At 40.2% G+C, this 22,647-nt stretch overlaps 16 non-coding genes across 16 annotated transcripts; all 16 read left to right on the top strand.

Moving 5' to 3' along the window:
* Nucleotides 1–943: 943 nt before the first annotated feature.
* trnas-gcu (transfer RNA serine (anticodon GCU)) lies at nt 944–1,025 on the top strand. Its single transcript has one exon. It is a non-coding gene; the product is annotated as a tRNA-Ser (tRNA).
* Nucleotides 1,026–2,391: 1,366 nt separating this feature from the next.
* trnas-gcu (transfer RNA serine (anticodon GCU)) lies at nt 2,392–2,473 on the top strand. The gene has a single exon. It is a non-coding gene; the product is annotated as a tRNA-Ser (tRNA).
* Nucleotides 2,474–3,839: 1,366 nt separating this feature from the next.
* On the top strand, nt 3,840–3,921 carry trnas-gcu (transfer RNA serine (anticodon GCU)). Its single transcript has one exon. It is a non-coding gene; the product is annotated as a tRNA-Ser (tRNA).
* Nucleotides 3,922–5,287: 1,366 nt separating this feature from the next.
* Nucleotides 5,288–5,369, top strand: trnas-gcu (transfer RNA serine (anticodon GCU)). Its single transcript has one exon. It is a non-coding gene; the product is annotated as a tRNA-Ser (tRNA).
* Nucleotides 5,370–6,734: 1,365 nt separating this feature from the next.
* trnas-gcu (transfer RNA serine (anticodon GCU)) lies at nt 6,735–6,816 on the top strand. The gene has a single exon. It is a non-coding gene; the product is annotated as a tRNA-Ser (tRNA).
* A 1,366-nt stretch (nt 6,817–8,182) lies between these two features.
* On the top strand, nt 8,183–8,264 carry trnas-gcu (transfer RNA serine (anticodon GCU)). The gene has a single exon. It is a non-coding gene; the product is annotated as a tRNA-Ser (tRNA).
* Nucleotides 8,265–9,630: 1,366 nt separating this feature from the next.
* Nucleotides 9,631–9,712, top strand: trnas-gcu (transfer RNA serine (anticodon GCU)). The gene has a single exon. It is a non-coding gene; the product is annotated as a tRNA-Ser (tRNA).
* A 1,366-nt stretch (nt 9,713–11,078) lies between these two features.
* Nucleotides 11,079–11,160, top strand: trnas-gcu (transfer RNA serine (anticodon GCU)). The gene has a single exon. It is a non-coding gene; the product is annotated as a tRNA-Ser (tRNA).
* A 1,365-nt stretch (nt 11,161–12,525) lies between these two features.
* Nucleotides 12,526–12,607, top strand: trnas-gcu (transfer RNA serine (anticodon GCU)). Its single transcript has one exon. It is a non-coding gene; the product is annotated as a tRNA-Ser (tRNA).
* Nucleotides 12,608–13,973: 1,366 nt separating this feature from the next.
* trnas-gcu (transfer RNA serine (anticodon GCU)) lies at nt 13,974–14,055 on the top strand. Its single transcript has one exon. It is a non-coding gene; the product is annotated as a tRNA-Ser (tRNA).
* Nucleotides 14,056–15,421: 1,366 nt separating this feature from the next.
* On the top strand, nt 15,422–15,503 carry trnas-gcu (transfer RNA serine (anticodon GCU)). The gene has a single exon. It is a non-coding gene; the product is annotated as a tRNA-Ser (tRNA).
* Nucleotides 15,504–16,869: 1,366 nt separating this feature from the next.
* On the top strand, nt 16,870–16,951 carry trnas-gcu (transfer RNA serine (anticodon GCU)). The gene has a single exon. It is a non-coding gene; the product is annotated as a tRNA-Ser (tRNA).
* A 709-nt stretch (nt 16,952–17,660) lies between these two features.
* Nucleotides 17,661–17,742, top strand: trnas-gcu (transfer RNA serine (anticodon GCU)). The gene has a single exon. It is a non-coding gene; the product is annotated as a tRNA-Ser (tRNA).
* A 1,366-nt stretch (nt 17,743–19,108) lies between these two features.
* On the top strand, nt 19,109–19,190 carry trnas-gcu (transfer RNA serine (anticodon GCU)). Its single transcript has one exon. It is a non-coding gene; the product is annotated as a tRNA-Ser (tRNA).
* Nucleotides 19,191–20,555: 1,365 nt separating this feature from the next.
* Nucleotides 20,556–20,637, top strand: trnas-gcu (transfer RNA serine (anticodon GCU)). Its single transcript has one exon. It is a non-coding gene; the product is annotated as a tRNA-Ser (tRNA).
* A 1,366-nt stretch (nt 20,638–22,003) lies between these two features.
* Nucleotides 22,004–22,085, top strand: trnas-gcu (transfer RNA serine (anticodon GCU)). The gene has a single exon. It is a non-coding gene; the product is annotated as a tRNA-Ser (tRNA).
* Nucleotides 22,086–22,647: the final 562 nt, after the last annotated feature.

Below are 22,647 nucleotides of genomic sequence, written 5' to 3'. Positions count from 1 at the left end.
CCCATCTTTGTCCCCAAAGCTTTGTTTACATATTCTCAGAATGACTGGGATTGTTGAGTTTGTATCCTTCTGAAGGCTGTTTTAAATCTCGATGAAACCTATCAACTTGTCTGAACGGATACTGAAAGTAAAAGGATCATTAGTTGGCCCCCTTCTTAAATGGGCTGTAAAGCTAACGAATAAATAGAGTTTGCACAATGTACATGTCTTTGTATACAAAGTGCTGTTACAAGGACAATCGTGGAGGAGAGTTTGAGTCGGTGGCTAGCGATTTCTTCAAGCTCAATATACTCAATTGATCAGGGTCTACTGAAAATAAGAAACCAACAATGCTGAAACAATGACATACCAGAGCAGAATAATAGCATTCCACTGCTGTTTTAAGGTTCAATCCCATGCTAATTGGCAAAACCTGTTTTCAGGTGCCCTAGACTAAATTGTAAATCTTCTACTCTTGAATTCAACTCAGTCCTTCAACCCTGACCAGGATGTTAAGGTGATGGGTAGGTAATCCTCTAACCTCTGCATGAGAATTTCTATGTTGAAAACGAGTTTGTCCTTGAACTGAACTTCTATCCCCAAACAGTTGATGTGGTCACAGATATGTCAAAGTGAAGTATTGATAGTCCATTGTGTTCTGGACCTGTGTGTTTGAAACCCATCTTTGTCCACAAGGCTTTGTTTACATATTCTCAGAATGACTGGGCTTGTTGAGTTTGTATCCTTCTGAAGGCTGTTTTAAATCTCGATGACACCAATCAACTTGGCTGAACGGATGCTGAAAGTAAAAGGCTCATTAGTTGGCCCCCTTCGTAAATGGGCTGTAAAGCTGACGAATAAACAGAGTTTGCACAATGTACATGTCTTTGTATACAAAGTGCTGTTACAAGGCATACTGAATTTGTTTTCATCTTTTAATTTGCAGTTAGAAAAAGTAAGCTGTGACGAGGTGGCCGAGAGGTTAAGGTGATGGACTGCTAATCCATTGTGCTGTGCACGTGTGGGTTCGAATCCCACCTTTGTCGTTGATGCTAAAACAAGCTCTAGTCAGATGTGTGTACTCTAGATGGTTAAAGGCATAGTCTTATTGTTTGAGATGGGTCTGAATGCTTTTGGCTGGAATGATCAGGGTCTACTGAAAATAAGGAAACAACAGTGCTGAAACAATGACATACCAGTGCAGTGTAATAGCATTTAACTGCTGTTTTCAGGAGCCATAGACCAAATTGTTAATCTTCTACTCTTGAATTCAACTCAGTCCTTCAACCCTGACCTGGATGTTAGGGAGATTGGTAGGTAAACCTCTAACATCTGCATGAGAATTTCTATTGTGAACATGAGTTTGTCCTTGAACTGAACTTCTATCCCCAAACCGTTGATGTGGTCAGAGATATGTTAAAGTGAAGTATGGATAGTCCATTGTGTTCGGGACCTGTGTGTCTTTGAAACCCATCTTTGTCCCCAAAGCTTTGTTTACATATTCTCAGAATGACTGGGATTGTTGAGTTTGTATCCTTCTGAAGGCTGTTTTTAATCTCGATGACACCAATCAACTTGTCTGAACGGATGGTGAAAGTAAAAGGATCATTAGCTGGCCCCCTTCTTAAATGGGCTGTAAAGCTAACGAATAAACAGAGTTTGCACATTGTACATGTCTTTGTATACAAAGTGCTGTTACAACGACAATCGTGGAAGAGAGGTTGAGTCGGTGGCTAGCGATTTCTTCAAGCTCAATATGCTCAATTGATCAGGGTCTACTGAAAAGAAGAAATCAACAATACTGAAACAATGACATACCAGAGTAGAATAATAGCATTCCACTGCTGTTTTAAGGTTCAATCCCATGCTAATTGGCAAAACCTGTTTTCAGGTGCCCTAGACTAAATTGTAAATCTTCTACTCTTGAATTCAACTCAGTCCTTCAACCCTGACCAGGATGTTAAGGTGATGGGTAGGTAATCCTCTAACCTCTGCATGAGAATTTCTATGTTGAAAACGAGTTTGTCCTTGAACTGAACTTATATCCCCAAACAGTTGATGTGGTCACAGATATGTCAAAGTGAAGTATTGATAGTCCATTGTGTTCTGGACCTGTGTGTTTGAAACCCATCTTTGTCCACAAGGCTTTGTTTACATATTCTCAGAATGACTGGGCTTGTTGAGTTTGTATCCTTCTGAAGGCTGTTTTAAATCTCGATGACACCAATCAACTTGGCTGAACGGATGCTGAAAGTAAAAGGCTCATTAGTTGGCCCCCTTCGTAAATGGGCTGTAAAGCTAACGAATAAACAGAGTTTGCACAATGTACATGTCTTTGTATACAAAGTGCTGTTACAAGGCATACTGAATTTGTTTTCATCTTTTAATTTGCAGTTAGAAAAAGTAAGATGTGACGAGGTGGCCGAGAGGTTAAGGCGATGGACTGCTAATCCATTGTGCTGTGCACGCGTGGGTTAGAATCCCACCTTCGTCGTTGATGCTAAAACAAGCTCTAGTCAGATGTGTGTACTCTAGATGGTTAAAGGCATTGTCTTATTGTTTGAGATGGGTCTGAATGCTTTTGGCTGGAATGATCAGGGTCTACTGAAAATAAGGAATCAACAGTGCTGAAACAATGACATACCAGTGCAGTGTAATAGCATTTAACTGCTGTTTTCAGGTGCCCTAGACCAAATTGTAAATCTTCTACTCTTGAATTCAACTCAGTCCTTCAACCCTGACCTGGATGTTAAGGAGATGGGTAGGTAAACCTCTAACATCTGCATGAGAATTTCAATTGTGAACATGAGTTTGTCATTGAACTGAACTTCTATCCCCAAACAGTTGATGTGGTCACAGATATGTTAAAGTGAAGTATGGATAGTCCATTGTGTTCGGGACCTGTGTGTCTTTGAAACCCATCTTTGTCCACAAGGCTTTGTTTACATATTCTCAGAATGACTGGGCTTGTTGAGTTTTTATGCTTCTGAAGGCTGTTTTAAATCTCGATGACACCTATCAACTTGTCTGAACGGATACTGAAAGTAAAAGGATCATTAGTTGGCCCCCTTCTTAAATGGGCTGTAAAGCTAACGAATAAATAGAGTTTGCACAATGTACATGTCTTTGTATACAAAGTGCTGTTACAAGGACAATCGTGGAGGAGAGTTTGAGTCGGTGGCTAGCGATTTCTTCAAGCTCAATATACTCAATTGATCAGGGTCTACTGAAAATAAGAAACCAACAATGCTGAAACAATGACATACCAGAGCAGAATAATAGCATTCCACTGCTGTTTTAAGGTTCAATCCCATGCTAATTGGCAAAACCTGTTTTCAGGTGCCCTAGACTAAATTGTAAATCTTCTACTCTTGAATTCAACTCAGTCCTTCAACCCTGACCAGGATGTTAAGGTGATGGGTAGGTAATCCTCTAACCTCTGCATGAGAATTTCTATGTTGAAAACGAGTTTGTCCTTGAACTGAACTTATATCCCCAAACAGTTGATGTGGTCACAGATATGTCAAAGTGAAGTATTGATAGTCCATTGTGTTCTGGACCTGTGTGTTTGAAACCCATCTTTGTCCACAAGGCTTTGTTTACATATTCTCAGAATGACTGGGCTTGTTGAGTTTGTATCCTTCTGAAGGCTGTTTTAAATCTCGATGACACCAATCAACTTGGCTGAACGGATGCTGAAAGTAAAAGGCTCATTAGTTGGCCCCCTTCGTAAATGGGCTGTAAAGCTAACGAATAAACAGAGTTTGCACAATGTACATGTCTTTGTATACAAAGTGCTGTTACAAGGCATACTGAAATTGTTTTCATCTTTTAATTTGCAGTTAGAAAAAGTAAGATGTGACGAGGTGGCCGAGAGGTTAAGGCGATGGACTGCTACTCCATTGTGCTGTGCACGCGTGGGTTCGAATCCCACCTTCGTTGTTGATGCTAAAACAAGCTCTAGTCAGATGTGTGTACTCTAGATGGTTAAAAGCATAGTCTTATTGTTTGAGATGGGTCTGAATGCTTTTGGCTGGAATGATCAGGGTCTACTGAAAATAAGGAATCAACAGTGCTGAAACAATGACATACCAGTGCAGTGTAATAGCATTTAACTGCTGTTTTCAGGAGCCCTAGACCAAATTGTTAATCTTCTACTCTTGAATTCAACTCAGTCCTTCAACCCTGACCTGGATGTTAAGGACATGGGTAGGTAAACCTCTAACATCTGCATGAGAATTTCTATTATGAACATGAGTTTGTCCTTGAACTGAACTTCTATCCCCAAACCGTTGATGTGGTCAGAGATATGTTAAAGTGAAGTATGGATAGTCCATTGTGTTCGGGACCTGTGTGTCTTTGAAACCCATCTTTGTCCCCAAAGCTTTGTTTACATATTCTCAGAATGACTGGGATTGTTGAGTTTGTATCCTTCTGAAGGCTGTTTTAAATCTCGATGACACCAATCAACTTGTCTGAACGGATGGTGAAAGTAAAAGGATCATTAGTTGGCCCCCTTCTTAAATGGGCTGTAAAGCTAACGAATAAACAGAGTTTGCACATTGTACATGTCTTTGTATACAAAGTGCTGTTACAACGACAATCGTGGAAGAGAGTTTGAGTCGGTGGCTAGCGATTTCTTCAAGCTCAATATGCTAAATTGATCAGGGTCTACTGAAAATAAGGAATCAACAGGGCTGAAACAATGACATACCAGAGCAGAATAATAGCATTCCACTGCTGTTTTAAGGTTCATTCCCATGCTAATTGGCAAAACCTGTTTTCAGGTGCCCTAGACTAAATTGTAAATCTTCTACTCTTGAATTCAACTCAGTCCTTCAACCCTGACCAGGATGTTAAGGTGATGGGTAGGTAATCCTCTAACCTCTGCATGAGAATTTCTATGTTGAAAACGAGTTTGTCCTTGAACTGAACTTATATCCCCAAACAGTTGATGTGGTCACAGATATGTCAAAGTGAAGTATTGATAGTCCATTGTGTTCTGGACCTGTGTGTTTGAAACCCATCTTTGTCCACAAGGCTTTGTTTACATATTCTCAGAATGACTGGGCTTGTTGAGTTTGTATCCTTCTGAAGGCTGTTTTAAATCTCGATGACACCAATCAACTTGGCTGAACGGATGCTGAAAGTAAAAGGCTCATTAGTTGGCCCCCTTCGTAAATGGGCTGTAAAGCTAACGAATAAACAGAGTTTGCACAATGTACATGTCTTTGTATACAAAGTGCTGTTACAAGGCATACTGAATTTGTTTTCATCTTTTAATTTGCAGTTAGAAAAAGTAAGATGTGACGAGGTGGCCGAGAGGTTAAGGCGATGGACTGCTAATCCATTGTGCTGTGCACGCGTGGGTTGGAATCCCACCTTCGTCGTTGATGCTAAAACAAGCTCTAGTCAGATGTGTGTACTCTAGATGGTTAAAGGCATAGTCTTATTGTTTGAGATGGGTCTGAATGCTTTTGGCTGGAATGATCAGGGTCTACTGAAAATAAGGAAACAACAGTGCTGAAACAATGACATACCAGTGCAGTGTAATAGCATTTAACTGCTGTTTTCAGGAGCCATAGACCAAATTGTTAATCTTCTACTCTTGAATTCAACTCAGTCCTTCAACCCTGACCTGGATGTTAGGGAGATTGGTAGGTAAACCTCTAACATCTGCATGAGAATTTCTATTGTGAACATGAGTTTGTCCTTGAACTGAACTTCTATCCCCAAACCGTTGATGTGGTCAGAGATATGTTAAAGTGAAGTATGGATAGTCCATTGTGTTCGGGACCTGTGTGTCTTTGAAACCCATCTTTGTCCCCAAAGCTTTGTTTACATATTCTCAGAATGACTGGGATTGTTGAGTTTTATCCTTCTGAAGGCTGTTTTTAATCTCGATGACACCAATCAACTTGTCTGAACGGATGGTGAAAGTAAAAGGATCATTAGCTGGCCCCCTTCTTAAATGGGCTGTAAAGCTAACGAATAAACAGAGTTTGCACATTGTACATGTCTTTGTATACAAAGTGCTGTTACAACGACAATCGTGGAAGAGAGTTTGAGTCGGTGGCTAGCGATTTCTTCAAGCTCAATATGCTCAATTGATCAGGGTCTACTGAAAAGAAGAAATCAACAATACTGAAACAATGACATACCAGAGTAGAATAATAGCATTCCACTGCTGTTTTAAGGTTCAATCCCATGCTAATTGGCAAAACCTGTTTTCAGGTGCCCTAGACTAAATTGTAAATCTTCTACTCTTGAATTCAACTCAGTCCTTCAACCCTGACCAGGATGTTAAGGTGATGGGTAGGTAATCCTCTAACCTCTGCATGAGAATTTCTATGTTGAAAACGAGTTTGTCCTTGAACTGAACTTATATCCCCAAACAGTTGATGTGGTCACAGATATGTCAAAGTGAAGTATTGATAGTCCATTGTGTTCTGGACCTGTGTGTTTGAAACCCATCTTTGTCCACAAGGCTTTGTTTACATATTCTCAGAATGACTGGGCTTGTTGAGTTTGTATCCTTCTGAAGGCTGTTTTAAATCTCGATGACACCAATCAACTTGGCTGAACGGATGCTGAAAGTAAAAGGCTCATTAGTTGGCCCCCTTCGTAAATGGGCTGTAAAGCTAACGAATAAACAGAGTTTGCACAATGTACATGTCTTTGTATACAAAGTGCTGTTACAAGGCATACTGAATTTGTTTTCATCTTTTAATTTGCAGTTAGAAAAAGTAAGATGTGACGAGGTGGCCGAGAGGTTAAGGCGATGGACTGCTAATCCATTGTGCTGTGCACGCGTGGGTTCGAATCCCACCTTTGTCGTTGATGCTAAAACAAGCTCTAGTCAGATGTGTGTACTCTAGATGGTTAAAGGCATAGTCTTATTGTTTGAGATGGGTCTGAATGCTTTTGGCTGGAATGATCAGGGTCTACTGAAAATAAGGAATCAACAGTGCTGAAACAATGACATACCAGTGCAGTGTAATAGCATTTAACTGCTGTTTTCAGGTGCCCTAGACCAAATTGTAAATCTTCTACTCTTGAATTCAACTCAGTCCTTCAACCCTGACCTGGATGTTAAGGAGATGGGTAGGTAAACCTCTAACATCTGCATGAGAATTTCAATTGTGAACATGAGTTTGTCATTGAACTGAACTTCTATCCCCAAACAGTTGATGTGGTCACAGATATGTTAAAGTGAAGTATGGATAGTCCATTGTGTTCGGGACCTGTGTGTCTTTGAAACCCATCTTTGTCCACAAGGCTTTGTTTACATATTCTCAGAATGACTGGGCTTGTTGAGTTTTTATGCTTCTGAAGGCTGTTTTAAATCTCGATGACACCTATCAACTTGTCTGAACGGATACTGAAAGTAAAAGGATCATTAGTTGGCCCCCTTCTTAAATGGGCTGTAAAGCTAACGAATAAATAGAGTTTGCACAATGTACATGTCTTTGTATACAAAGTGCTGTTACAAGGACAATCGTGGAGGAGAGTTTGAGTCGGTGGCTAGCGATTTCTTCAAGCTCAATATACTCAATTGATCAGGGTCTACTGAAAATAAGAAACCAACAATGCTGAAACAATGACATACCAGAGCAGAATAATAGCATTCCACTGCTGTTTTAAGGTTCAATCCCATGCTAATTGGCAAAACCTGTTTTCAGGTGCCCTAGACTAAATTGTAAATCTTCTACTCTTGAATTCAACTCAGTCCTTCAACCCTGACCAGGATGTTAAGGTGATGGGTAGGTAATCCTCTAACCTCTGCATGAGAATTTCTATGTTGAAAACGAGTTTGTCCTTGAACTGAACTTATATCCCCAAACAGTTGATGTGGTCACAGATATGTCAAAGTGAAGTATTGATAGTCCATTGTGTTCTGGACCTGTGTGTTTGAAACCCATCTTTGTCCACAAGGCTTTGTTTACATATTCTCAGAATGACTGGGCTTGTTGAGTTTGTATCCTTCTGAAGGCTGTTTTAAATCTCGATGACACCAATCAACTTGGCTGAACGGATGCTGAAAGTAAAAGGCTCATTAGTTGGCCCCCTTCGTAAATGGGCTGTAAAGCTAACGAATAAACAGAGTTTGCACAATGTACATGTCTTTGTATACAAAGTGCTGTTACAAGGCATACTGAATTTGTTTTCATCTTTTAATTTGCAGTTAGAAAAAGTAAGATGTGACGAGGTGGCCGAGAGGTTAAGGCGATGGACTGCTAATCCATTGTGCTGTGCACGCGTGGGTTGGAATCCCACCTTTGTCGTTGATGCTAAAACAAGCTCTAGTCAGATGTGTGTACTCTAGATGGTTAAAGGCATAGTCTTATTGTTTGAGATGGGTCTGAATGCTTTTGGCTGGAATGATCAGGGTCTATTGAAAATAAGGAAACAACAGTGCTGAAACAATGACATACCAGTGCAGTGTAATAGCATTTAACTGCTGTTTTCAGGAGCCATAGACCAAATTGTTAATCTTCTACTCTTGAATTCAACTCAGTCCTTCAACCCTGACCTGGATGTTAGGGAGATTGGTAGGTAAACCTCTAACATCTGCATGAGAATTTCTATTGTGAACATGAGTTTGTCCTTGAACTGAACTTCTATCCCCAAACCGTTGATGTGGTCAGAGATATGTTAAAGTGAAGTATGGATAGTCCATTGTGTTCGGGACCTGTGTGTCTTTGAAACCCATCTTTGTCCACAAGGCTTTGTTTACATATTCTCAGAATGACTGGGCTTGTTGAGTTTTTATGCTTCTGAAGGCTGTTTTAAATCTCGATGACACCTATCAACTTGTCTGAACGGATACTGAAAGTAAAAGGATCATTAGTTGGCCCCCTTCTTAAATGGGCTGTAAAGCTAACGAATAAACAGAGTTTGCACATTGTACATGTCTTTGTATACAAAGTGCTGTTACAAGGACAATCGTGGAAGAGAGTTTGAGTCGGTGGCTAGCGATTTCTTCAAGCTCAATATGCTCAATTGATCAGGGTCTACTGAAAAGAAGAAATCAACAATACTGAAACAATGACATACCAGAGTAGAATAATAGCATTCCACTGCTGTTTTAAGGTTCAATCCCATGCTAATTGGCAAAACCTGTTTTCAGGTGCCCTAGACTAAATTGTAAATCTTCTACTCTTGAATTCAACTCAGTCCTTCAACCCTGACCAGGATGTTAAGGTGATGGGTAGGTAATCCTCTAACCTCTGCATGAGAATTTCTATGTTGAAAACGAGTTTGTCCTTGAACTGAACTTATATCCCCAAACAGTTGATGTGGTCACAGATATGTCAAAGTGAAGTATTGATAGTCCATTGTGTTCTGGACCTGTGTGTTTGAAACCCATCTTTGTCCACAAGGCTTTGTTTACATATTCTCAGAATGACTGGGCTTGTTGAGTTTGTATCCTTCTGAAGGCTGTTTTAAATCTCGATGACACCAATCAACTTGGCTGAACGGATGCTGAAAGTAAAAGGCTCATTAGTTGGCCCCCTTCGTAAATGGGCTGTAAAGCTAACGAATAAACAGAGTTTGCACAATGTACATGTCTTTGTATACAAAGTGCTGTTACAAGGCATACTGAATTTGTTTTCATCTTTTAATTTGCAGTTAGAAAAAGTAAGATGTGACGAGGTGGCCGAGAGGTTAAGGCGATGGACTGCTAATCCATTGTGCTGTGCACGCGTGGGTTCGAATCCCACCTTCGTCGTTGATGCTAAAACAAGCTCTAGTCAGATGTGTGTACTCTAGATGGTTAAAGGCATAGTCTTATTGTTTGAGATGGGTCTGAATGCTTTTGGCTGGAATGATCAGGGTCTACTGAAAATAAGGAAACAACAGTGCTGAAACAATGACATACCAGTGCAGTGTAATAGCATTTAACTGCTGTTTTCAGGAGCCATAGACCAAATTGTTAATCTTCTACTCTTGAATTCAACTCAGTCCTTCAACCCTGACCTGGATGTTAGGGAGATTGGTAGGTAAACCTCTAACATCTGCATGAGAATTTCTATTGTGAACATGAGTTTGTCCTTGAACTGAACTTCTATCCCCAAACCGTTGATGTGGTCAGAGATATGTTAAAGTGAAGTATGGATAGTCCATTGTGTTCGGGACCTGTGTGTCTTTGAAACCCATCTTTGTCCCCAAAGCTTTGTTTACATATTCTCAGAATGACTGGGATTGTTGAGTTTGTATCCTTCTGAAGGCTGTTTTAAATCTCGATGAAACCTATCAACTTGTCTGAACGGATACTGAAAGTAAAAGGATCATTAGTTGGCCCCCTTCTTAAATGGGCTGTAAAGCTAACGAATAAATAGAGTTTGCACAATGTACATGTCTTTGTATACAAAGTGCTGTTACAAGGACAATCGTGGAGGAGAGTTTGAGTCGGTGGCTAGCGATTTCTTCAAGCTCAATATACTCAATTGATCAGGGTCTACTGAAAATAAGAAACCAACAATGCTGAAACAATGACATACCAGAGCAGAATAATAGCATTCCACTGCTGTTTTAAGGTTCAATCCCATGCTAATTGGCAAAACCTGTTTTCAGGTGCCCTAGACTAAATTGTAAATCTTCTACTCTTGAATTCAACTCAGTCCTTCAACCCTGACCAGGATGTTAAGGTGATGGGTAGGTAATCCTCTAACCTCTGCATGAGAATTTCTATGTTGAAAACGAGTTTGTCCTTGAACTGAACTTATATCCCCAAACAGTTGATGTGGTCACAGATATGTCAAAGTGAAGTATTGATAGTCCATTGTGTTCTGGACCTGTGTGTTTGAAACCCATCTTTGTCCACAAGGCTTTGTTTACATATTCTCAGAATGACTGGGCTTGTTGAGTTTGTATCCTTCTGAAGGCTGTTTTAAATCTCGATGACACCAATCAACTTGGCTGAACGGATGCTGAAAGTAAAAGGCTCATTAGTTGGCCCCCTTCGTAAATGGGCTGTAAAGCTAACGAATAAACAGAGTTTGCACAATGTACATGTCTTTGTATACAAAGTGCTGTTACAAGGCATACTGAATTTGTTTTCATCTTTTAATTTGCAGTTAGAAAAAGTAAGATGTGACGAGGTGGCCGAGAGGTTAAGGCGATGGACTGCTAATCCATTGTGCTGTGCACGCGTGGGTTGGAATCCCACCTTCGTCGTTGATGCTAAAACAAGCTCTAGTCAGATGTGTGTACTCTAGATGGTTAAAGGCATAGTCTTATTGTTTGAGATGGGTCTGAATGCTTTTGGCTGGAATGATCAGGGTCTACTGAAAATAAGGAAACAACAGTGCTGAAACAATGACATACCAGTGCAGTGTAATAGCATTTAACTGCTGTTTTCAGGAGCCATAGACCAAATTGTTAATCTTCTACTCTTGAATTCAACTCAGTCCTTCAACCCTGACCTGGATGTTAGGGAGATTGGTAGGTAAACCTCTAACATCTGCATGAGAATTTCTATTGTGAACATGAGTTTGTCCTTGAACTGAACTTCTATCCCCAAACCGTTGATGTGGTCAGAGATATGTTAAAGTGAAGTATGGATAGTCCATTGTGTTCGGGACCTGTGTGTCTTTGAAACCCATCTTTGTCCCCAAAGCTTTGTTTACATATTCTCAGAATGACTGGGATTGTTGAGTTTTATCCTTCTGAAGGCTGTTTTTAATCTCGATGACACCAATCAACTTGTCTGAACGGATGGTGAAAGTAAAAGGATCATTAGCTGGCCCCCTTCTTAAATGGGCTGTAAAGCTAACGAATAAACAGAGTTTGCACATTGTACATGTCTTTGTATACAAAGTGCTGTTACAACGACAATCGTGGAAGAGAGTTTGAGTCGGTGGCTAGCGATTTCTTCAAGCTCAATATGCTCAATTGATCAGGGTCTACTGAAAAGAAGAAATCAACAATACTGAAACAATGACATACCAGAGTAGAATAATAGCATTCCACTGCTGTTTTAAGGTTCAATCCCATGCTAATTGGCAAAACCTGTTTTCAGGTGCCCTAGACTAAATTGTAAATCTTCTACTCTTGAATTCAACTCAGTCCTTCAACCCTGACCAGGATGTTAAGGTGATGGGTAGGTAATCCTCTAACCTCTGCATGAGAATTTCTATGTTGAAAACGAGTTTGTCCTTGAACTGAACTTATATCCCCAAACAGTTGATGTGGTCACAGATATGTCAAAGTGAAGTATTGATAGTCCATTGTGTTCTGGACCTGTGTGTTTGAAACCCATCTTTGTCCACAAGGCTTTGTTTACATATTCTCAGAATGACTGGGCTTGTTGAGTTTGTATCCTTCTGAAGGCTGTTTTAAATCTCGATGACACCAATCAACTTGGCTGAACGGATGCTGAAAGTAAAAGGCTCATTAGTTGGCCCCCTTCGTAAATGGGCTGTAAAGCTAACGAATAAACAGAGTTTGCACAATGTACATGTCTTTGTATACAAAGTGCTGTTACAAGGCATACTGAATTTGTTTTCATCTTTTAATTTGCAGTTAGAAAAAGTAAGATGTGACGAGGTGGCCGAGAGGTTAAGGCGATGGACTGCTAATCCATTGTGCTGTGCACGCGTGGGTTCGAATCCCACCTTCGTCGTTGATGCTAAAACAAGCTCTAGTCAGATGTGTGTACTCTAGATGGTTAAAGGCATAGTCTTATTGTTTGAGATGGGTCTGAATGCTTTTGGCTGGAATGATCAGGGTCTACTGAAAATAAGGAATCAACAGTGCTGAAACAATGACATACCAGTGCAGTGTAATAGCATTTAACTGCTGTTTTCAGGTGCCCTAGACCAAATTGTAAATCTTCTACTCTTGAATTCAACTCAGTCCTTCAACCCTGACCTGGATGTTAAGGAGATGGGTAGGTAAACCTCTAACATCTGCATGAGAATTTCAATTGTGAACATGAGTTTGTCATTGAACTGAACTTCTATCCCCAAACAGTTGATGTGGTCACAGATATGTTAAAGTGAAGTATGGATAGTCCATTGTGTTCGGGACCTGTGTGTCTTTGAAACCCATCTTTGTCCACAAGGCTTTGTTTACATATTCTCAGAATGACTGGGCTTGTTGAGTTTTTATGCTTCTGAAGGCTGTTTTAAATCTCGATGACACCTATCAACTTGTCTGAACGGATACTGAAAGTAAAAGGATCATTAGTTGGCCCCCTTCTTAAATGGGCTGTAAAGCTAACGAATAAATAGAGTTTGCACAATGTACATGTCTTTGTATACAAAGTGCTGTTACAAGGACAATCGTGGAGGAGAGTTTGAGTCGGTGGCTAGCGATTTCTTCAAGCTCAATATACTCAATTGATCAGGGTCTACTGAAAATAAGAAACCAACAATGCTGAAACAATGACATACCAGAGCAGAATAATAGCATTCCACTGCTGTTTTAAGGTTCAATCCCATGCTAATTGGCAAAACCTGTTTTCAGGTGCCCTAGACTAAATTGTAAATCTTCTACTCTTGAATTCAACTCAGTCCTTCAACCCTGACCAGGATGTTAAGGTGATGGGTAGGTAATCCTCTAACCTCTGCATGAGAATTTCTATGTTGAAAACGAGTTTGTCCTTGAACTGAACTTATATCCCCAAACAGTTGATGTGGTCACAGATATGTCAAAGTGAAGTATTGATAGTCCATTGTGTTCTGGACCTGTGTGTTTGAAACCCATCTTTGTCCACAAGGCTTTGTTTACATATTCTCAGAATGACTGGGCTTGTTGAGTTTGTATCCTTCTGAAGGCTGTTTTAAATCTCGATGACACCAATCAACTTGGCTGAACGGATGCTGAAAGTAAAAGGCTCATTAGTTGGCCCCCTTCGTAAATGGGCTGTAAAGCTAACGAATAAACAGAGTTTGCACAATGTACATGTCTTTGTATACAAAGTGCTGTTACAAGGCATACTGAATTTGTTTTCATCTTTTAATTTGCAGTTAGAAAAAGTAAGATGTGACGAGGTGGCCGAGAGGTTAAGGCGATGGACTGCTAATCCATTGTGCTGTGCACGCGTGGGTTGGAATCCCACCTTTGTCGTTGATGCTAAAACAAGCTCTAGTCAGATGTGTGTACTCTAGATGGTTAAAGGCATAGTCTTATTGTTTGAGATGGGTCTGAATGCTTTTGGCTGGAATGATCAGGGTCTATTGAAAATAAGGAAACAACAGTGCTGAAACAATGACATACCAGTGCAGTGTAATAGCATTTAACTGCTGTTTTCAGGAGCCATAGACCAAATTGTTAATCTTCTACTCTTGAATTCAACTCAGTCCTTCAACCCTGACCTGGATGTTAGGGAGATTGGTAGGTAAACCTCTAACATCTGCATGAGAATTTCTATTGTGAACATGAGTTTGTCCTTGAACTGAACTTCTATCCCCAAACCGTTGATGTGGTCAGAGATATGTTAAAGTGAAGTATGGATAGTCCATTGTGTTCGGGACCTGTGTGTCTTTGAAACCCATCTTTGTCCACAAGGCTTTGTTTACATATTCTCAGAATGACTGGGCTTGTTGAGTTTTTATGCTTCTGAAGGCTGTTTTAAATCTCGATGACACCTATCAACTTGTCTGAACGGATACTGAAAGTAAAAGGATCATTAGTTGGCCCCCTTCTTAAATGGGCTGTAAAGCTAACGAATAAACAGAGTTTGCACATTGTACATGTCTTTGTATACAAAGTGCTGTTACAAGGACAATCGTGGAAGAGAGTTTGAGTCGGTGGCTAGCGATTTCTTCAAGCTCAATATGCTCAATTGATCAGGGTCTACTGAAAAGAAGAAATCAACAATACTGAAACAATGACATACCAGAGTAGAATAATAGCATTCCACTGCTGTTTTAAGGTTCAATCCCATGCTAATTGGCAAAACCTGTTTTCAGGTGCCCTAGACTAAATTGTAAATCTTCTACTCTTGAATTCAACTCAGTCCTTCAACCCTGACCAGGATGTTAAGGTGATGGGTAGGTAATCCTCTAACCTCTGCATGAGAATTTCTATGTTGAAAACGAGTTTGTCCTTGAACTGAACTTATATCCTCAAACAGTTGATGTGGTCACAGATATGTCAAAGTGAAGTATTGATAGTCCATTGTGTTCTGGACCTGTGTGTTTGAAACCCATCTTTGTCCACAAGGCTTTGTTTACATATTCTCAGAATGACTGGGCTTGTTGAGTTTGTATCCTTCTGAAGGCTGTTTTAAATCTCGATGACACCAATCAACTTGGCTGAACGGATGCTGAAAGTAAAAGGCTCATTAGTTGGCCCCCTTCGTAAATGGGCTGTAAAGCTAACGAATAAACAGAGTTTGCACAATGTACATGTCTTTGTATACAAAGTGCTGTTACAAGGCATACTGAATTTGTTTTCATCTTTTAATTTGCAGTTAGAAAAAGTAAGATGTGACGAGGTGGCCGAGAGGTTAAGGCGATGGACTGCTAATCCATTGTGCTGTGCACGCGTGGGTTCGAATCCCACCTTCGTCGTTGATGCTAAAACAAGCTCTAGTCAGATGTGTGTACTCTAGATGGTTAAAGGCATAGTCTTATTGTTTGAGATGGGTCTGAATGCTTTTGGCTGGAATGATCAGGGTCTACTGAAAATAAGGAAACAACAGTGCTGAAACAATGACATACCAGTGCAGTGTAATAGCATTTAACTGCTGTTTTCAGGAGCCATAGACCAAATTGTTAATCTTCTACTCTTGAATTCAACTCAGTCCTTCAACCCTGACCTGGATGTTAGGGAGATTGGTAGGTAAACCTCTAACATCTGCATGAGAATTTCTATTGTGAACATGAGTTTGTCCTTGAACTGAACTTCTATCCCCAAACCGTTGATGTGGTCAGAGATATGTTAAAGTGAAGTATGGATAGTCCATTGTGTTCGGGACCTGTGTGTCTTTGAAACCCATCTTTGTCCCCAAAGCTTTGTTTACATATTCTCAGAATGACTGGGATTGTTGAGTTTGTATCCTTCTGAAGGCTGTTTTAAATCTCGATGAAACCTATCAACTTGTCTGAACGGATACTGAAAGTAAAAGGATCATTAGTTGGCCCCCTTCTTAAATGGGCTGTAAAGCTAACGAATAAATAGAGTTTGCACAATGTACATGTCTTTGTATACAAAGTGCTGTTACAAGGACAATCGTGGAGGAGAGTTTGAGTCGGTGGCTAGCGATTTCTTCAAGCTCAATATACTCAATTGATCAGGGTCTACTGAAAATAAGAAACCAACAATGCTGAAACAATGACATACCAGAGCAGAATAATAGCATTCCACTGCTGTTTTAAGGTTCAATCCCATGCTAATTGGCAAAACCTGTTTTCAGGTGCCCTAGACTAAATTGTAAATCTTCTACTCTTGAATTCAACTCAGTCCTTCAACCCTGACCAGGATGTTAAGGTGATGGGTAGGTAATCCTCTAACCTCTGCATGAGAATTTCTATGTTGAAAACGAGTTTGTCCTTGAACTGAACTTATATCCCCAAACAGTTGATGTGGTCACAGATATGTCAAAGTGAAGTATTGATAGTCCATTGTGTTCTGGACCTGTGTGTTTGAAACCCATCTTTGTCCACAAGGCTTTGTTTACATATTCTCAGAATGACTGGGCTTGTTGAGTTTGTATCCTTCTGAAGGCTGTTTTAAATCTCGATGACACCAATCAACTTGGCTGAACGGATGCTGAAAGTAAAAGGCTCATTAGTTGGCCCCCTTCGTAAATGGGCTGTAAAGCTAACGAATAAACAGAGTTTGCACAATGTACATGTCTTTGTATACAAAGTGCTGTTACAAGGCATACTGAATTTGTTTTCATCTTTTAATTTGCAGTTAGAAAAAGTAAGATGTGACGAGGTGGCCGAGAGGTTAAGGCGATGGACTGCTAATCCATTGTGCTGTGCACGCGTGGGTTGGAATCCCACCTTTGTCGTTGATGCTAAAACAAGCTCTAGTCAGATGTGTGTACTCTAGATGGTTAAAGGCATAGTCTTATTGTTTGAGATGGGTCTGAATGCTTTTGGCTGGAATGATCAGGGTCTATTGAAAATAAGGAAACAACAGTGCTGAAACAATGACATACCAGTGCAGTGTAATAGCATTTAACTGCTGTTTTCAGGAGCCATAGACCAAATTGTTAATCTTCTACTCTTGAATTCAACTCAGTCCTTCAACCCTGACCTGGATGTTAGGGAGATTGGTAGGTAAACCTCTAACATCTGCATGAGAATTTCTATTGTGAACATGAGTTTGTCCTTGAACTGAACTTCTATCCCCAAACCGTTGATGTGGTCAGAGATATGTTAAAGTGAAGTATGGATAGTCCATTGTGTTCGGGACCTGTGTGTCTTTGAAACCCATCTTTGTCCACAAGGCTTTGTTTACATATTCTCAGAATGACTGGGCTTGTTGAGTTTTTATGCTTCTGAAGGCTGTTTTAAATCTCGATGACACCTATCAACTTGTCTGAACGGATACTGAAAGTAAAAGGATCATTAGTTGGCCCCCTTCTTAAATGGGCTGTAAAGCTAACGAATAAACAGAGTTTGCACAATGTACATGTCTTTGTATACAAAGTGCTGTTACAAGGCATACTGAATTTGTTTTCATCTTTTAATTTGCAGTTAGAAAAAGTAAGATGTGACGAGGTGGCCGAGAGGTTAAGGCGATGGACTGCTAATCCATTGTGCTGTGCACGCGTGGGTTCGAATCCCACCTTCGTCGTTGATGCTAAAACAAGCTCTAGTCAGATGTGTGTACTCTAGATGGTTAAAGGCATAGTCTTATTGTTTGAGATGGGTCTGAATGCTTTTGGCTGGAATGATCAGGGTCTACTGAAAATAAGGAAACAACAGTGCTGAAACAATGACATACCAGTGCAGTGTAATAGCATTTAACTGCTGTTTTCAGGAGCCATAGACCAAATTGTTAATCTTCTACTCTTGAATTCAACTCAGTCCTTCAACCCTGACCTGGATGTTAGGGAGATTGGTAGGTAAACCTCTAACATCTGCATGAGAATTTCTATTGTGAACATGAGTTTGTCCTTGAACTGAACTTCTATCCCCAAACCGTTGATGTGGTCAGAGATATGTTAAAGTGAAGTATGGATAGTCCATTGTGTTCGGGACCTGTGTGTCTTTGAAACCCATCTTTGTCCCCAAAGCTTTGTTTACATATTCTCAGAATGACTGGGATTGTTGAGTTTGTATCCTTCTGAAGGCTGTTTTAAATCTCGATGAAACCTATCAACTTGTCTGAACGGATACTGAAAGTAAAAGGATCATTAGTTGGCCCCCTTCTTAAATGGGCTGTAAAGCTAACGAATAAATAGAGTTTGCACAATGTACATGTCTTTGTATACAAAGTGCTGTTACAAGGACAATCGTGGAGGAGAGTTTGAGTCGGTGGCTAGCGATTTCTTCAAGCTCAATATACTCAATTGATCAGGGTCTACTGAAAATAAGAAACCAACAATGCTGAAACAATGACATACCAGAGCAGAATAATAGCATTCCACTGCTGTTTTAAGGTTCAATCCCATGCTAATTGGCAAAACCTGTTTTCAGGTGCCCTAGACTAAATTGTAAATCTTCTACTCTTGAATTCAACTCAGTCCTTCAACCCTGACCAGGATGTTAAGGTGATGGGTAGGTAATCCTCTAACCTCTGCATGAGAATTTCTATGTTGAAAACGAGTTTGTCCTTGAACTGAACTTATATCCCCAAACAGTTGATGTGGTCACAGATATGTCAAAGTGAAGTATTGATAGTCCATTGTGTTCTGGACCTGTGTGTTTGAAACCCATCTTTGTCCACAAGGCTTTGTTTACATATTCTCAGAATGACTGGGCTTGTTGAGTTTGTATCCTTCTGAAGGCTGTTTTAAATCTCGATGACACCAATCAACTTGGCTGAACGGATGCTGAAAGTAAAAGGCTCATTAGTTGGCCCCCTTCGTAAATGGGCTGTAAAGCTAACGAATAAACAGAGTTTGCACAATGTACATGTCTTTGTATACAAAGTGCTGTTACAAGGCATACTGAATTTGTTTTCATCTTTTAATTTGCAGTTAGAAAAAGTAAGATGTGACGAGGTGGCCGAGAGGTTAAGGCGATGGACTGCTAATCCATTGTGCTGTGCACGCGTGGGTTGGAATCCCACCTTCGTCGTTGATGCTAAAACAAGCTCTAGTCAGATGTGTGTACTCTAGATGGTTAAAGGCATAGTCTTATTGTTTGAGATGGGTCTGAATGCTTTTGGCTGGAATGATCAGGGTCTACTGAAAATAAGGAAACAACAGTGCTGAAACAATGACATACCAGTGCAGTGTAATAGCATTTAACTGCTGTTTTCAGGAGCCATAGACCAAATTGTTAATCTTCTACTCTTGAATTCAACTCAGTCCTTCAACCCTGACCTGGATGTTAGGGAGATTGGTAGGTAAACCTCTAACATCTGCATGAGAATTTCTATTGTGAACATGAGTTTGTCCTTGAACTGAACTTCTATCCCCAAACCGTTGATGTGGTCAGAGATATGTTAAAGTGAAGTATGGATAGTCCATTGTGTTCGGGACCTGTGTGTCTTTGAAACCCATCTTTGTCCCCAAAGCTTTGTTTACATATTCTCAGAATGACTGGGATTGTTGAGTTTTATCCTTCTGAAGGCTGTTTTTAATCTCGATGACACCAATCAACTTGTCTGAACGGATGGTGAAAGTAAAAGGATCATTAGCTGGCCCCCTTCTTAAATGGGCTGTAAAGCTAACGAATAAACAGAGTTTGCACATTGTACATGTCTTTGTATACAAAGTGCTGTTACAACGACAATCGTGGAAGAGAGTTTGAGTCGGTGGCTAGCGATTTCTTCAAGCTCAATATGCTCAATTGATCAGGGTCTACTGAAAAGAAGAAATCAACAATACTGAAACAATGACATACCAGAGTAGAATAATAGCATTCCACTGCTGTTTTAAGGTTCAATCCCATGCTAATTGGCAAAACCTGTTTTCAGGTGCCCTAGACTAAATTGTAAATCTTCTACTCTTGAATTCAACTCAGTCCTTCAACCCTGACCAGGATGTTAAGGTGATGGGTAGGTAATCCTCTAACCTCTGCATGAGAATTTCTATGTTGAAAACGAGTTTGTCCTTGAACTGAACTTATATCCCCAAACAGTTGATGTGGTCACAGATATGTCAAAGTGAAGTATTGATAGTCCATTGTGTTCTGGACCTGTGTGTTTGAAACCCATCTTTGTCCACAAGGCTTTGTTTACATATTCTCAGAATGACTGGGCTTGTTGAGTTTGTATCCTTCTGAAGGCTGTTTTAAATCTCGATGACACCAATCAACTTGGCTGAACGGATGCTGAAAGTAAAAGGCTCATTAGTTGGCCCCCTTCGTAAATGGGCTGTAAAGCTAACGAATAAACAGAGTTTGCACAATGTACATGTCTTTGTATACAAAGTGCTGTTACAAGGCATACTGAATTTGTTTTCATCTTTTAATTTGCAGTTAGAAAAAGTAAGATGTGACGAGGTGGCCGAGAGGTTAAGGCGATGGACTGCTAATCCATTGTGCTGTGCACGCGTGGGTTCGAATCCCACCTTCGTCGTTGATGCTAAAACAAGCTCTAGTCAGATGTGTGTACTCTAGATGGTTAAAGGCATAGTCTTATTGTTTGAGATGGGTCTGAATGCTTTTGGCTGGAATGATCAGGGTCTACTGAAAATAAGGAATCAACAGTGCTGAAACAATGACATACCAGTGCAGTGTAATAGCATTTAACTGCTGTTTTCAGGTGCCCTAGACCAAATTGTAAATCTTCTACTCTTGAATTCAACTCAGTCCTTCAACCCTGACCTGGATGTTAAGGAGATGGGTAGGTAAACCTCTAACATCTGCATGAGAATTTCAATTGTGAACATGAGTTTGTCATTGAACTGAACTTCTATCCCCAAACAGTTGATGTGGTCACAGATATGTTAAAGTGAAGTATGGATAGTCCATTGTGTTCGGGACCTGTGTGTCTTTGAAACCCATCTTTGTCCACAAGGCTTTGTTTACATATTCTCAGAATGACTGGGCTTGTTGAGTTTTTATGCTTCTGAAGGCTGTTTTAAATCTCGATGACACCTATCAACTTGTCTGAACGGATACTGAAAGTAAAAGGATCATTAGTTGGCCCCCTTCTTAAATGGGCTGTAAAGCTAACGAATAAATAGAGTTTGCACAATGTACATGTCTTTGTATACAAAGTGCTGTTACAAGGACAATCGTGGAGGAGAGTTTGAGTCGGTGGCTAGCGATTTCTTCAAGCTCAATATACTCAATTGATCAGGGTCTACTGAAAATAAGAAACCAACAATGCTGAAACAATGACATACCAGAGCAGAATAATAGCATTCCACTGCTGTTTTAAGGTTCAATCCCATGCTAATTGGCAAAACCTGTTTTCAGGTGCCCTAGACTAAATTGTAAATCTTCTACTCTTGAATTCAACTCAGTCCTTCAACCCTGACCAGGATGTTAAGGTGATGGGTAGGTAATCCTCTAACCTCTGCATGAGAATTTCTATGTTGAAAACGAGTTTGTCCTTGAACTGAACTTATATCCCCAAACAGTTGATGTGGTCACAGATATGTCAAAGTGAAGTATTGATAGTCCATTGTGTTCTGGACCTGTGTGTTTGAAACCCATCTTTGTCCACAAGGCTTTGTTTACATATTCTCAGAATGACTGGGCTTGTTGAGTTTGTATCCTTCTGAAGGCTGTTTTAAATCTCGATGACACCAATCAACTTGGCTGAACGGATGCTGAAAGTAAAAGGCTCATTAGTTGGCCCCCTTCGTAAATGGGCTGTAAAGCTAACGAATAAACAGAGTTTGCACAATGTACATGTCTTTGTATACAAAGTGCTGTTACAAGGCATACTGAATTTGTTTTCATCTTTTAATTTGCAGTTAGAAAAAGTAAGATGTGACGAGGTGGCCGAGAGGTTAAGGCGATGGACTGCTAATCCATTGTGCTGTGCACGCGTGGGTTGGAATCCCACCTTTGTCGTTGATGCTAAAACAAGCTCTAGTCAGATGTGTGTACTCTAGATGGTTAAAGGCATAGTCTTATTGTTTGAGATGGGTCTGAATGCTTTTGGCTGGAATGATCAGGGTCTATTGAAAATAAGGAAACAACAGTGCTGAAACAATGACATACCAGTGCAGTGTAATAGCATTTAACTGCTGTTTTCAGGAGCCATAGACCAAATTGTTAATCTTCTACTCTTGAATTCAACTCAGTCCTTCAACCCTGACCTGGATGTTAGGGAGATTGGTAGGTAAACCTCTAACATCTGCATGAGAATTTCTATTGTGAACATGAGTTTGTCCTTGAACTGAACTTCTATCCCCAAACCGTTGATGTGGTCAGAGATATGTTAAAGTGAAGTATGGATAGTCCATTGTGTTCGGGACCTGTGTGTCTTTGAAACCCATCTTTGTCCACAAGGCTTTGTTTACATATTCTCAGAATGACTGGGCTTGTTGAGTTTTTATGCTTCTGAAGGCTGTTTTAAATCTCGATGACACCTATCAACTTGTCTGAACGGATACTGAAAGTAAAAGGATCA

Source organism: Electrophorus electricus, chromosome 3, assembly GCF_041902795.1.
Source record: "Electrophorus electricus isolate QZ-2024a chromosome 3, ASM4190279v1, whole genome shotgun sequence".
Classification (NCBI taxonomy): domain Eukaryota; kingdom Metazoa; phylum Chordata; class Actinopteri; order Gymnotiformes; family Gymnotidae; genus Electrophorus; species Electrophorus electricus.
Note: the sequence above shows the minus strand (reverse complement) of the source record. Positions and strands in the feature narration are given on the sequence as shown.